Raw genomic sequence first — 13,048 nt, 5'->3', positions numbered from 1 at the left:
CTTAAGTGAAGTTGTCAAAAAATGCCTGGAGAATATGGCAAGGTTATTTTTTTCAGGGTGATTCTTTCAGAATCATTTTGGGCGGAGTTTGATTTGAATAATAACTGGAATATACCTTTAAGTCTGAATAATTTTCCCTGATTCAACATTGTTGTCATTGTCCTGTTTCCAGAGATTACCGTTCTGCCTGCACCTCGATCAAATTCACCCAAATTCTGTTACACCGCCTGTGCCACAATTTGTCTTAAGTTTAGTCTACTTTCATGAACCAAATTGTCAAGTGGGCTGGGGAGGAGTAAAAGGAAATGGTCTTGGGCAGCAAGAACACTTAGCATGGCACAGCACAATCTGGCGAATTCTCACACACGCTAAACTAGGCTTACAAAAATTGAATCCATTGTTCTAAAGGCCAATAACATGAGAGTGATTTAACAGATTTCCATTTATTTATAAGGCTTTGATTTGTCTGTTTATGTGACAAAAAGGAAGTTTTAAATGAATGACAATATTTGCGAAATTACCAACACCAGCTCTAACCTGCCTCTACATAGTTACATCATGTGGCGCTCAGGATTTACACCATTCACGAAAAGAGTCCAATATTGTCACAACAGAGTACTTCGCAGTGCTCAGTCTTTGCGCATGTTTTCAACAATTATCTTCCAACATTTGTAATGTATTTCGAAACAAATCTCTGAATTCACTTGACAAGGTCTTTACAGTGCTGTGACAGCTCTCAGATTAATTTACAGGTGATTAGCAAGCAGGTTTTCCATCTAATTCCGTATGACGTTCCGCAGCGATCTGCAGTCAAAAGAGAAACGCAATCCTTAACCAAAGCCTTGTGGATATCCTCGCTCTGGTGTTTACTCTGGTACCTTTTGGAAAAATATTGTTGTTTTGTTCTTTTGATGCTCGTGAGGCGCTGCATTGTAAACTGTTGAGTCACATCTAATTTAGCAGCTATTTTATCTGCTTTAACTCAGTCAGATGAGCAGTGTGTGTGCGTGAAGATGTGCATAAATTGGCCTGCTGGAATTTATTTAGTTTGTGCCCATGTTGTGTGTATTTGTGTGTGTCTGTGTACGTGCACGGGCCCCCAACCCGCAGCTATTATGCGGGGACAGCAGGTATAATATCGGCAAACCTTTTCCGCTGTGCTGGATAAGTAATGGCCTCAAGACGTCACCTTTATCTTTAGCCACACTCCTGCAGCTGAGGCTGTGTGTTTCCAGCCACACACTCCCTCCATGATGCACAGGTGTGGTATTATATATGTATGTGCTTGTGTGTGCGTACTATTTATCCTCCTCCACCTCCCCCTTATGTCTTTCACAAAAGTGGCCATGAGGAAGGCAGATAGGGCCGAGACTGACACATTCATTTTCTTAACAGGCACCGATGCAGCGCTGCCTCCTTTTAAGCAGCTTTAGTTATTTATCCCCTAACAAATTTGGACGTTGGGTGAATACAGAGCACGGCGCCTCTGGGAGCATCCCATCATGCCCTGCAAACAAAAAGGGAAAGGACCGCGATATGGAGCGATTAGGGTGAGGTGAAAAAGACGGAGGAGGGTGAAACGGTTGAAGCGGAGTGATGGCTTGCGAGGGAGATAGCGAGAGAATATTGAAATCAGACAGAGGGAAGGAGAAACAAAGGAAGAGTCTGAAGCGGAATGAGTGAGCTTTGTGGTCCCGGGCTTCATGGGAGGTGCAGCCCAATCATTTATAAAAGGTAAATGCTGTCAGGACACAGGGCGTTTAAAGGCGCCGCGCTGCAGGTGTGATTTATGCTCTCAGCGCGGGGCTATAAATCACCCTACCTTTGTTTCCACAGGCAGCGGCGGTGGCTGCTGCTGTGTGGAGGCATAACCACGCCTGACACATACACACACACTCACACAACGGACTGCGCAAAGATGTATGATGATGGAACCGGGTGGATGGATGGAGAGTGAACTCGTTGGAGTCTATCAGTGTGAGGTGTTGAGTTGTGGACACACACACATGCACGCATAAACATTCACTCAGCGCTTTCAGTGCCATGAAGGAAGAATCCCCTTTTACTAAGAATTCATTTTTGCCCATTGTTAGTCTACAAAATGGAAGAAGGTTGACCTGTATTTGAATATCCTACTGAAAAGACTATAGAATAATTTAGCATTCACATAAAATAAACTACATCATTTTAATAATGAATATTTCTACAATTATTTATTATTTATATATATATATATATATATATATATTTATATATATATATATATATATATATATATATATATATATATATTTAATAATTTTTGCCTATTAAACGGCCTTTTAAAAAGAAGTCCGTCGGATCTTACCAGCCTATATGAAGCACTCGCTTGGCAGCTAGCTGCTAGCCAATAGCCACTAAGGCTAACAGGCGCCAAACTCTACAGTGTCAGCATAATTACTTTTTTTTTTGTGTGTGTCCTTAATTAGCTATGGAATATAATGACTTTGTTTTGATGTTGGTGGCAATAGTGTGTGTGATGGCAATTTGAATTTAAACTGGGCTCCAGCTACCTAACTTCCAGTAGATGAGTTAAGTCAGCCGCCACGCCACCATGCGCTTCTTCAACTTCAAAATAAAAGCATACCAAGGTACTAATGTCGGTTTATTAATGGATTTGGGAAGATTTGATTTTAAAGTTGATCTTCTCACTACATTAGCGGCGTGTTAGCATCATGCGTAGCAATATGCTACGGCTAGCTTGACTGTTTTCTCAACCCCCGAGGCAGAAAAAAATCCTAAAACATTTTGTTAAGATACTTGAATTAATTGAGGACTCCTATTAAAATTTGACATGACATTTGAACACCCCTCAAGTCATATACTTTGTGAAATGATCAAAGTGCTTGTGGAAAAATACTCCAAACAAAACAGAAGTCGACTTGCATCATGGGACGGATTGTGTTCGACCTTGGCGACTCCACTGTTAGTGACAGGCAATTATGAAAACACTTAAAACTCTATTTGTCCTCATGGTCTCATTCCATGACATCAAATAATGACTGTATCAATTTGACTTTTGACTTCAGCACGAATTGGAACAAAATACTTAGTGTCTGAGAAAGCTGGAAGATTAACCACAAAGTTGGATCGTTGCCACTCAAAGTGATAACATGCTGTGTCCTATACAGACACAAAAGGATGCCTTGTGTCAGAAAAAAAGCGGCAACAAAGCACTGGTATTCGACAAACTCAAATTTGAAGGGCCTTCTAATGGTTTAGATAAAATGCTAATATAGTTATTGACCGTTGTTTCGCGCTGCGTGGAAGATTCCTGATCAAGCATTTCTTCACCAATTGGCTTATCTTTGGTCACATCAAGCACTTGAGCAATGAGGACACAGGCGGTATTGATAAGATGTTTTTGGGGGAGGCAGCGGCACTTCAGCAAGGTCACATGTTCCGCTTATGACGCTCGCATTGTTAGCATTCTTGAACAAGCTCAGATAAAGACGATTGTTCTTCAGTAAAGGACCATTACTTCTGATAAAGGTCGACGCGGATTATGTTTTTTTGTTAGATTTGGGTTGGCTTTGTTCTCTCCATGCTTGCGTGGGTTTTCTCTGAATACTCCAGCCTCCCCCACATTCCAAAACATGCATGTTAGGTTCAATGAGGGCTAAAGACTAAAAGTCAGCTGTGATAGGCTCCAAATATCCACAACTAAATGCATGAATGACTCACGACTTCAGGCAAGGGCAGCGGAGTGCTTCTTCTGATGGTGCCATTTTCTTTTCTTACTTTCACATATTTACAGTTGTGGGATATTTTTTTTTTATTTTTGTCTAATTATAAACGCCCGCTCACTTAAGATTGTATATGTTGTTATTTTGTAATTATTACATGTTGCCAAATTTGTGTTGGACATTTAGAAGTCGCGTAAACAGTTTTAGTCAGGAGATGCTTAGGAACCCATGCAGACAGGTAAGAGCAGCTCAGGGGGTCCTCACGGGTCCTAGTCAGAAAAAGCCTTCAGTGAAAATGGCGGGGCTATGTTGTGTCTCGTCTTTGACAGTTGAGCGATAATTATTTACTTAACGGCTTTGTGTGCATTTGTTTTTATACTTTGTGAGCGTTGTTTGTTTAAATTAGCCAGGGATTGGCTCGTGTTTTGCAGTACATGTGAACTATTAAATTAAAGACAACAAAATTTCACTCTCAAGCATCTTTATAGATTATTTTGTCTAATAGTCCTTAGCGCTGTTTTATGTAGTAATGTGGGAGTAATGTGTCTCTGGCTATCTAAACTCTAAACTAAAAGTAATGGATTTTAATTGTGAGGTTTAATAAAGAGCCCACAATGATTGCAGAAAAAATTGAAATAAATAAAAGTACAACAAATTAAGTATGGGAATTTGATCAAATACCCTTGATCGACTATGAGGAAAAATTAACAATCAGTTAATTTGTTTTCAAGGGGATGGGAAAATCCTGAACTCTTGTTTCCATGCCAATGTCGTATTATGCCTCGAAGAAGAGTTGTGGTGAGGATGTAGTTCAACCTCCCATAGCTGATGACGATGCCATGTTGTTGCTCTTAAATTTCGACCACAAGCTTACAAGACTGAATCAATCCAACATCTGCTGGTTTCAGCTAATTAGTCTTGCCTTAGCTTCAGGATAATATTTATCAATAATCAGTTGATAGGGTTAACGATTAATAAATCAATATTATGGCCATTCCCACAAAAGAAACCTTGCAAGTATTTTACTTTCATTTGTTATGTAGCTTTTTGAAGAATGACTTGTTTATATAAAAATTACACTACGCTAGTTGAAGTATGACTGGAAGTAGCAAAATAAGATACATCTGTCTTCTAAATTAATTTGTGTTATTTGATTGATTCCATTAACGCTTGAATGACGTCATCTTTGTCCTAAGCAACTGTGAGGATTGGACAAGATGTCTTACACTTCAGCATCTGGTGTTGGTATAAAAAAAAAAGAATTAGTCACAATTTTTACCTCACAAAAGGTGAATGAAGTGAAAATAGTAATAAAAAAAGTTTGAAATATACACTTGGTGTAAGGGCCCTCGCCGAACAGTTGCCTACTACGTCTGAAAGCATCACATTTTCAAAAATGACTGATGAATGAATGGTAATTTGGATTTGCCAAAAACGGAAAACTACCTTCTCTATACCAAAAAACTTGGCCTAGTTAGATGAATTTGATTTTGTTTTTGGCACTTCTTAACACGCGTTTCACATCATTTTCAGTGGACTAAAATGACGAACAAACTCCCTCACTCTTCCAAATTAATGCACAGGCGCACTTCTTCAAACATCATCAATCCTTTCATCCAAACTGCATTTCACTCTTGCACAAAAAGCCAATTGTGTTGCTGAGATTCTCTCTACTCAATACATAATACAAGTGTATAAATCAGGTCGCAGACGGGGCCGGGAAATGGAGACGTTAACGTGCAGGGGACACGAACAAGCTGACCTGAATGCTCGCTGCTCTTCTGATTTCCCCCAGGAGCTCCTCTCTGGCCTGTGCCACTGGTTTTTGGATTCCTGAGGGAGGCCATTACTGCTCCCGATCCATATGTATGTATGGCTGGCTGCTGCCTCTGACTGCCAAGATGCTCGCTCACGGAGGACAAGCCCAATGGTTTTACAAGGTGATTATTTGCACTGTGCATCTGGATGTGGAGCTGCAGCTAATAGGCTATATTTGGAACTTTCAGAGCAGTTGGTGGCCTTTTTCAGTACATGGCTGATTAGCATGTCGTCCTGTCAAACAGGCTGCTTAGCCCTTCTGAAATGATCGGGCTCCAAAAAGTCCAACACCAAATTTCCCTGCATAAAATAGGCTTCAAATGTCAAATGAATCCTGGAGGTTACAGTGAGTTATCGTAAACTAAAGGTTGATTCTGCCTGACCATTAGCTTAGTAAAGCGCTTTGAAAAACATTTGTTGATAAAGCGCTCTGAAAGTGGACTTCATTTACTATTTACTAGTGGTGCAACGAATCATCATTAAGCCGTGGTCGGTTTGGATCAGGCCCCGCGGTTCAGCTCGGCCACGATCCGCTGATTGGTTGGTGGGAAAAAAACAAAAAAAACAAAGTGCATATTCACAGTCGATACCATCAAGGAAGCCGAAACACTCAACGTTCGGGCGACCATATTCCCATTTTCACAAAAAGAGGACATTTGCCCGGCCTTGAAATTGTGGTACCAGTCGCAGTGTACTTCAACTCCTATTAGTCACGACATTTTCATGAATTTATAAAACGCCCGAACAGGATGTAAAAAAACGGTCTGTCCTCCCAGAAGAGGACACGTTTGGTCACCCTAGTCAACGTAACACACTAAGCCTAACTTCACAATAACTTTGACCAAATACAGTAATACATTGAACGCAATGCAAATAGTCTTAGTGGACTTTTTCTTTGAAGTTGAACAGTTTTACGATGCCAAGATTTTGAGCAATCAAAATCTATATTATAATCCAAAGGTATATGAAACACCAACAACTACCATCCGATTGTGCTCACTGCTCAACTTGGAAGCTTCCAGTATGGAAGGAAATTGGCTTAAAAAGTTTCCCAATTATCCCAGCCTTGTGATGTGAACATAGTAGTTCCACTTCAATGGATGGCTTATGTTTTTATTCCTCAACGCTTGCTCACTGTCCAGTACATCAGGAGCTGACTTTCTCCCGTCTGATGGGCTTGATAACCTTTTGATAGCCACGTGCACTCATTCTCCACAATCTCCAATTGGCCAGCTGGACCAAGCAAAGTTGTCTCGCCAATCTAATTAACAAAATAAATCTGCTCGGCTGCTTGGTACTGGAATAAAGGGGACGATAAAAGTGGGCCATAGACTCACTTCGTAATGTCTGTCCGCCACAATAGATCCAAGCGTTCGTGCTCGAATGTGTCCATTTCTCTCTGCCGAGTTAAAAATAGTGTGATTAGGAGGTTAAATGGATAAAAATTTATCTTCCTGATAGTCTCTTTGTCTTTCTACATATGGAAGGAATCTGGGCCTATTTCAATATTAAAAATTCATAAAGCAAAACCATGAATTGGACACTCTGTCCCCATATAGCTGGCCAGTGTCCATGAAGCGAAAAGTAAGTAAGAAGTCAGGGACGCCGCTCTCGGCCTCATCCTGTCACTTGTACTGTGATCACATGATGCTGTGTGGCACACAGCCGGTCACTGCAGGATTGAGGAAGAGCCAGAGGGCAGCTTTTGGAAATCAAGCAGAAAATTTCATTAGTAAGGGCTTTCTTCGGAAGGGTCGTTTAAAAAAAAAACTAAAGTTTTTATTCTCGATCATGCCAGAAACAAGAGGTTTTATGTTTTTAAATGAGTCTAAGAATCTTCAGCAGAAGTTTCAACATCGCCGTAACTGGCAACGCTGCTTAGTGTCTAAAATGGAACAATATTTCTTTATGTATTCCTTTAGGGATGATACTCGATGAGCCGCTATCAGGTACATAAATGCTTTAATTGATGTAATTGTAATTAATCCAAAACAGTCAACATTTTTTTTTTTGTCTCTGTCAAGAGAAAAAATAAGTCGTGATGATTGGCATACAAAATGATCCAGGAACAGTTTGCCCATCACTTGTAGTTGGCTCGCATTGTTGGCAGTCGAGAAGGAGCTGACTGCCTTCCAGTCTCGGGGAAATAAATGTCCCTTTAAAAAAGAAAAAGAAAAAGAAAAAAAAAGACGAGACAAAAAAAAAATCCCCATTTTGTCATACTGTCAAATCTAATTGTTTCTCACACATTAAAGGTTAGCTCATAAAAAAAGTAAAAGATGTGCGACTGTTACATTTACTGCGCTCGACGCGTCTCCCTCTTTTAGATATGACAGATAGAAGAGTGATGATTCCTTGCCGGAGGTGTTGAGTTTTCCTGCGTTTGTGTCTGCGGTGGATTTTGCTGCCAGACTGGCACTAATATCTGCTATGAGCCACAACATGAACAACACATGCATAGCGGGGACACGGAAACTCTCTTACCGTTTTCCCTCTCGTCTCACCCAGCCGCCTTCTTCCACTTGAGTGTTTAGTAGTCACCTCTGCTGCCACAACTCTGAGCAGGTATGCACAAATCACTCTTTGTTTGGCAGATTTAGTTGCTGTCAATCATTTATACTACATTGACTATAGAAAAAACACGGACGACACACAAATGACGAAGTACATTACTGAAATATAGTGGATGAGGAGGTTTGAATTTATCAGGAGTGTCTTCCTCCGATGGGTTCGGGGGCGACCATATTACAGCCCCAGTGTCTGCTCGGGGAAGGCGGAGGAGGAAATAGATGGTTCTAGATATAATAGCAATGGCCCCTGGGTGGTACTCCCGTGAGGAAGAGAGAGGAGATGAGAGTGGAGGTGTGAGTTTGCAGTAAGATTACATTTTCCCTCGTTTTTAATGGATACGCGCGCATCTATCTTCTCTTTTCCCCCCTTGTGTCACTCCCACTATTGCACTTCTGTTTAGCCGTGTTCCATTTTTCTCACTGCCCTCCTTCAACACACGCACGCACATACTTGAAATGCTCACATTTAAAATCATGCGCACACGCACACTTCTCCCGCCGTCCTCCCTCACTTGATCCTTACACCTACGTGCTACAGATGGTTTCATTTTATAAGAGATAAAACCACATTTGGTGGAACTGATTAAACAGAGGGAACAACATCCCCATCTGCCATTTATTCCAATCTGAAATTGCTTGGGCAGATGCTGACATCTTTGGAGATGATTGATTCACCCCGTCTGGCCAGAGAGGGATAGAGAGGGGTTGCGTCCTCCCAAGGGCCGCGGCTTCCCGGAGCTTCCCACTGCCCCGACATGGCTTCGCCGGTGATAGAGCTGGCACCCCCTCCCCCACTCCTCTTGCTGCCTCACCACCGGCAAAAGTCCCCCAATTTCTCCTCTCCGGCAAGCTGTCGCAATCAGCAGAGCTGCTGATTGGACTTGGGCAGGTGATCTCTACGCACTCGAATCACAGGGCCAGTACATGCCAGATCATTCTCTCTCTGTACTGGTGTGTGACTATGATGGTGACAGCATGGGTGGGCGATCAAGGATGTGCTTGTGATTCCACTAAATGTCACACAAATCATACTCGGTTCTTTTTTGTTGTTGTCGCCCACCTGTTGTAGTCAGACTGCTTTTTTTTTGGGCCTAGAATACAAGCAGAACCGATGTAACATTGCATATATATATGGACAGAAACTTTTAATAAATTGATAGAAATAGACTGTAAATAGATACCATAATTTCATATTTATTTGAAATGCACAGTATATAATAGTACAGACGCTCCCCTACTTACGAACATTCGAGTTGCGAACAACGGTACATACGAACATTTCTGCGCGTACAGTATGTCGAAAAATGTTTGGAAAGAAATGTTGTAAGTTAGATTTTGTATTGCGCGTAGTGCTTCTTTCCGCCGCTAATACCGACGATTGGCGCTGTGAGAGCTCATTGGAGGCTGAGCAACGTGACGAGGAGGAGGAGGAAGAAAACGCCGGTCCCCATGAAGCAGGAAATAACTTTTGAAGCCGATTCCAGCGACGACAAAGAACCTCTCATGATATAAAATCCTCCTCTTCCTCCTCCTCCATCATCTCCTTAAGCATCGAGTACATCTTCCAAAAGTAAGTTAAACTTCATTTTATTTATCTTATTACGTACATGTACATACTGTGTGTGTCTCTCTCGCTCTCTCTCTCTAACATACGTAGTACAGTACAGTACTGTACGTATTCTCTCCATTTTATTAAAAGTTTTTTTCAGTACAAACCAATGCAGGTTACTTGTACAAGCCTTAAACATACTTATATAAACCTTCAATATACTTATATAGGCTTTAAACATAAATTATAATACAAAATATAGCACTGAAGCAACTTACGAACAAATTCACCTTACGAATGATCGTCCGGAACGTAACTCGTTCGTAAGGTGGGGAGCGTCTGTATTCCTAAAAATAAATAGCTTACTCATAAGATAAACAGTCAGAGGATCATACACTGTAGCTAGTTAGTAGCTACTTAGCTAGCTCTCTAACACGACGAGCCACAGGTCAACTGTGGCAGAGCACGGGCGTATCATAAGTAAACATTTGAGTCAGGTGTGTGTCTTGACCTCTGCCGAACCCCTGAGACTCACTGAACCGCCGGGGTTCGATCGAACCAGGTTAAGAACCACTGATGTAAATTGTCTCGTGGTGTGAATGTGAATTGTTTCGATCCAATCCTATCCACTTTATTTCCGCTTGTCTACTCAGACAAAACTTTTCCGTTGTTTTGTAGCTTCTGCCATAAAAGCAGTAATCGTGCGTCCACATTCAAATTGACTTCCGTCTTTGTAACGAATGGGTAAAAGGGAAAGTGACGTATGCCGTAAAGCAGTCAGCACATTTGTAGTTTTGCTAGTGGCCGTGTTCCTACCATCCTCCTCAAAGTTGCTTAGTGGCAGTGAAAATGATACAGACCCCTTTAGGCCATGGCAACGGTACCATTGAATTAGTTTTAAGTCGATGTTTAATCAGAGGAGTTAGGAAAATAGATATTTTATTAGGGTTGAAAAGTTCCTTAGTGCTACTTTATTTATTTATTTATTTTTTTCCAAGAGAGCTCAGTATTGTTCATTCGATTTGACATCATCATTGCTCTCCTTTAAAAAAAAAAAATAATAATAATTTTAAAAAAAAATACGTTTTTTTTCTTTCTCTATTTTTTTTTTTAAATATATATACATATATATATACATATATATATATATATATATATTTTTTTTTTTGTATGTGGGTGAGCATGTGCATGTGCGTGTGCGTGCGTGCGTGTGCATTCATCAGTTCACCTAAAGCCCATTAAAAAAAAATCCCATACTAATAATATAATATAATAATAAATTGCCAAATGCAGAAACATCAATGTAAATTATCACGATGTAGTGGCTCTCGCTAACAGACAGAATTAAGTAACCAGAATTAGGTTAAAAAATTCTATATACGTAGACCATGTTTCTATAAATTTTGATATTTGGTTTTTATTTGAGATAGATATTTTTTCCATTAAAATGTGATTTATGAGGAGTTTAGACCATTGGTCGATATTCAGAGTTTGTTTATTTTTCCAGTTAACAAGAATTGTTTTTTTAGCGATAGTAAGGGCTACAAGTGTAGATTAAAATTGTTTATGTGGTAAGTCAGTTGTTGTTAGGTCGCTTAGCAAACACAAATTTGGAGATAAAGGTATCCTACAGTCCAAAATAGTGGAAAGTTTTTCTAAGACTTTAGTCCAGAAATACATAACCGGAGTACATAACCATAAAGCATGAACACAAGTGTCTGTAGTGTTTTGTAAACATTGTAGACAAATGTCGGAGTCTGAGAGTCCCATTTTCTTCATCATATATTGAGTAATGTATGTTCTGTGAATAATTTTATATTGGATAAGTTGTAAATTTGTGTGTTTTGTCATTTTAAATGCGTTTTCACAAACTTGAATCCAAAAGTCAGGTTCCGGTGCTATAGACAAGTCTGTCTCCCATTTCGAGATGGGTAAAGACATTTTATCAGTATATGAAAGTAACTTATATATTTTTGAAAGTTTTTTTGTTGTTGTCGGAGAAAGCTTGTTAATATCTTTAGCTAAAACAGGCGGTTGGAGCGTACCCCGAAGTGTTGGAATTTTTTTCTTTCTTTAGCCTTAGTGCTACTTTAAAAGTCGTGCTGCAGAGTTCTAAACTAACCGCTATATGTGCCTGGAATTGTCTGACAGCCAGTCCAGGTTGTGTGCCACCTCTCTTCTAAAATCAGCCGGATCTCCATTTCAATGAGGGAAATTTATTTGATATACAAAATGAGTAAATTAAGGATGAATTCACAAGTCAAAGTTCCGCTGTACTTATATAACACCTGTGTGGATTCCGTGGAGTAACTAGTTCAAATCAAAGCTTTGGCTAGTTCACTGTGCTTTGGCCTTCCTTTTCCTCTAGTCATCATCCAGCATGTGATCACATAACTGCGGACCGAGGTCTGTGTTGTCATCGCTCCATGTGAATCGGTGCCGTTGCCGTGATCTCGACCCCCACCAGAGGTAACGTGATGAAAGAGTGAAGAGAATACCAAATGGGCCTGGGGTGATTAAATATTCCACTCAACCTTCATCTAATCAACATTTATAGTATCCTGCCAGTGGAATTACGCTGCCCTCCACTAAATCGCCTCTGCATCATCACTTGTAAACACTCAAGCATTTTAAGATGGAGATCTCCTCCTGTAAATGCCATCAAGGCCAACCGCGCGCGCGTGCGTGTATATACGTGTGTGTATGTGATCATGGTCTCATAAAAACTGCTGAGCTGGGCTCCTCGATGCAATCAAGCTGTGGTCTCAGCTCATATACTTGTTTGATGATAAGCGAAGATGGAGGGAGAGTGATGGAACTCTCCGAGGGACGGCGGACATCATTTAGCTCGGGGAGTGGGTCTGAATCGTGGCGGGGAAGGACGGGATGCCGCAGGCGACGGATGAATCATTAGAACGGTGCTAGAGGGGGGAGGAGAAGGGCACGTGCCCCCCCGGTGACTTAGATCCATCGACTGCAGCATCGACCCTCAGGATTTCAACGCTAGCCCGTCCGTCTTTTTTTTATTTTTGCCTCTGTCGCTATCTTTCTACTCTCCTGCTTTCATCAGGCGTGTCATTCCATCAGAGGCCTCCTCTCTCCTCTCTTCTCCGCGCCGCCGCTAAGCCCCTTGAAGTATGACTCGACGCGGGAATGGCAAATGAATTCCCAGTCTGAGTGCGTACTTCTAGCCTCTCTGCTGCCCTCCTTCTCTCGCCTCGGGCAACCATTTCTACCTCTCTTCCTTATCCTCCATTCTTTCCTCCGTTACAACAATCCCGACACCCACGGTGAGCTCGCAATACTCCGGGTGAACTGCTCACCTGCGGCTAAAATGACACGGAATAACAAAAAAGGAAGAAACATGAATTGTTTCTTGGCCCCTT

This window comes from Vanacampus margaritifer, chromosome 1, assembly GCF_051991255.1.
Source record: "Vanacampus margaritifer isolate UIUO_Vmar chromosome 1, RoL_Vmar_1.0, whole genome shotgun sequence".
NCBI lineage: Eukaryota > Metazoa > Chordata > Actinopteri > Syngnathiformes > Syngnathidae > Vanacampus > Vanacampus margaritifer.
The sequence above is the reverse complement of the archived record's forward strand: the minus strand, read 5'-3'. Positions refer to the sequence as shown.